Below are 2,962 nucleotides of genomic sequence, written 5' to 3'. Positions count from 1 at the left end.
CTTTTTATGGGAAGTTACAAAAAATAAAAGAAAGAAAAAGAAATTATTGATCACCAAAAACGCCTCAAAGGTTATTTCTGTTGTCTGGAAAACAATAATTTTCAGAGGGCATGCCCGGACCCCTAGGGTAGTGTTGATCAGCCCCCTTTTGGACATCTCTGGATACACCCTTGCCGATTGTTTGATTTTAATGGCGAGTCGAGTGGCCGAGCGGTAAACCAGGGGCGCGCTACCACTGTACAGCCTTAACTTCGATGCTTGTTCGAGCCGCCTAACCCAAGGTTTGGTTGGTAGAACAATGTTTTCTCAGATAAGGACTTAAAGCCGAAGGTCCACTGTGTACCCATCTCGCTCGTTTGCATACGTATACATACAAATTATAATGCGTAATAAAAAAAATGTGCTGTTCCTGTTCTTTCTTTATGGATGGGCTTCTTTTCGAGATGGGACTCTTTTTGAGGTGGGCTTCCTATCTCGAGAGAAGCCCATATTATATTGATTAGAAGTCCATGTACTTCTTTTCGAGATTATCTTGTGCAAATTGAATAGGGGGGGTCGAGATGGGCTTCTCAAGATTAAGCCCATGGGGCTCTATGCGAGGTTTATTGTATTCATCCGAGAACCTTGATATGAAATAGGCCTACTATTTTTGCCTAGTTACGATACCATACTATCAATAAGAAATGACCACTCCTTTTCTATTTAAATGGTTCAATTAGTAGGAATATTTATAGGATATTTATAGACTAATTTCATTTTATTTCATTTAATTTCTTTAGGCACGAGCGCCTAGGATATGCCAATAAGTGAACTTCATCACTGTCCTACGTGGCATATCCATTTAACATCAGGGGACTTAATGGACCAGTACACCGGGGTAACCCCCTACTCTTCTCAAAGGATGTACTGGGTTCTTTAAAGTGCACACGAGCCAAATGCGTACATTGGTCCTACGGTTTAAAGTCCTTATCCGAGAAGACTTGTTCCACCACCGGAACCATTGGCGAGTGAGCCGTTCGAACCAGCGCCGATATTTAGCTAAAGGTTACGGTACGGTGCCCCTGACTTAACCACTCGGCCAATCAACTCGCCAATTTCTGTCAGTTAAGATGTATACACGATGTAATATTAAAATCACGAGAAGTAATCCCTGAGGGAGGAAAAAAATATGTATTGCCTACATATAGTAGACTCTAAAATCGATTAAATAAGCCTTTGGAACACTATCAAAGGATTCTGAGCGACCCCTTCGACCATGCCCCTTCAGAGATATCAGACACCCCAATCCCCCTCACCCGTAGGGAAAATCCTGGCGCTACCCCTCATTCTAACTTTTATTGGTGGAAAGCACCTGTCAATCGCTGGTGGTTAATATTGCAGAACTGTTGGCATGCTGTATTTGCATCATTAGAATTTAACACGTTTTCCCATGGTTGTGCGTCCACCTCTTGCTCATGCTGTTGTTGAGGTTGATGTAGAGAAAACTTGAACTTTATAAAGAATAACATATCTGTTAATCTGTTTGTAACGTTTCTCGGATGTATTATTGTAGAAGGGAAAATGATCTGAAATAACTGATATTAGAATACCTGTACGTATTAATGGACATAGAATTTTAATATATATATATATATATATAGGCCTAATAGTATTATACTGTTATCACCTAACCCACGTGGACCTATCGATTAGTGGTCTAAACGAGTAGGAGAGAATACTGTCTACGTGACTTTGGACACTATCGTCCGTTGAGTTGGGAGGAGGTTCCGAATTACAGTCTCCTGCTAAGGTAAGCTTGTTTTGGTTTGGTTTTTTTTTTCTATTTTTTTCTCATTATTAATAATCTACATTACTAAAGAAAGTTGTTCATTAAGTTCATTAATTCCTGATTTGGAAGGTCTATAAATAACACACATATAATTGATTTATTATTTTTAATTTCTATCGCAATAATAAGATTCGGCATTAATAATCAATGAAGGTCGTTGCGTGGTTTATAACATACATTTTCAAATAAATAAAATGCTACCCCACCAACTTTTTCCAATCCTGTCTTTATGTATAAATAATTATTGGGGTGATTTGTATAAATCTGTTTACCTGTAAGCCATGTATTTTGTCCTTTATGTAATTTAATTGTATTTAACGCGACGAAGTGACCGAGGAGTAGTAATTTCCATACCCGAAAAATATCTAGGCCTATTAGGCTGAAAAACTGCATTTATTTTTAGACAATATCAGTAATATTAAAACAATAATTTCTTTGATGTATCAAATCATCACTTACTATTTCCTGGGGTATTATTAGGAGAGTATTACATGCTGGGTAGTGATTACAGAAGCTCGGGGTTCCTACGGGACCTTTTATGGCTAGGGGCTGGGAGCTTTACCCGCGAGAGCTCATGGCGTTACGCCACTGTGAATACCCATCACAAAAACTCCCTTAGCTTCATTTGTACTATACTATCCCTCAAATAAATATCCCGCTTATTTTTTCCTCGAATAACTCCCCCTGCCCACACCCCAGAACATATGGAAACCAAACCAGTGTCAATAATTTACTCTAGTAAAACTAAATTTACTGATACCCTGAAACGCTCCGGGTGTTTATTAAAATAAATACGGTATATCTCTGTATGCTCACTTTTCTCCTTAGCCTCAATAATGTCGGGATTTAAGAATATTTGATTTCAGGTCAAAGTCCGCAAACACGCAAACTAATAATTAGTTCATAAACGAATTCCCTACAGCATGCACGCAGCCATCAATACGATTTTAATAAGGATCTTTACCCGCAATGGCGTCGTTATCCATTCAGATCTTCCATTATGACTATCTAGTGTAAATTTTAGCAAATCAAATTCAGAGCGGAAATTGCTTGATTATCTTTCTAGTTTGTCATACAAATCGAGGTTATGAATGCACAATTTTGATGTGTACAAACACACACATACACCCATAT

This window comes from Anneissia japonica, unplaced genomic scaffold (genome assembly GCF_011630105.1).
Source record: "Anneissia japonica isolate Jap-2015-1 unplaced genomic scaffold, ASM1163010v1 scaffold288048_len465947_cov159, whole genome shotgun sequence".
In the NCBI taxonomy this organism is placed as follows: domain Eukaryota; kingdom Metazoa; phylum Echinodermata; class Crinoidea; order Comatulida; family Comatulidae; genus Anneissia; species Anneissia japonica.
Note: the sequence above shows the minus strand (reverse complement) of the source record.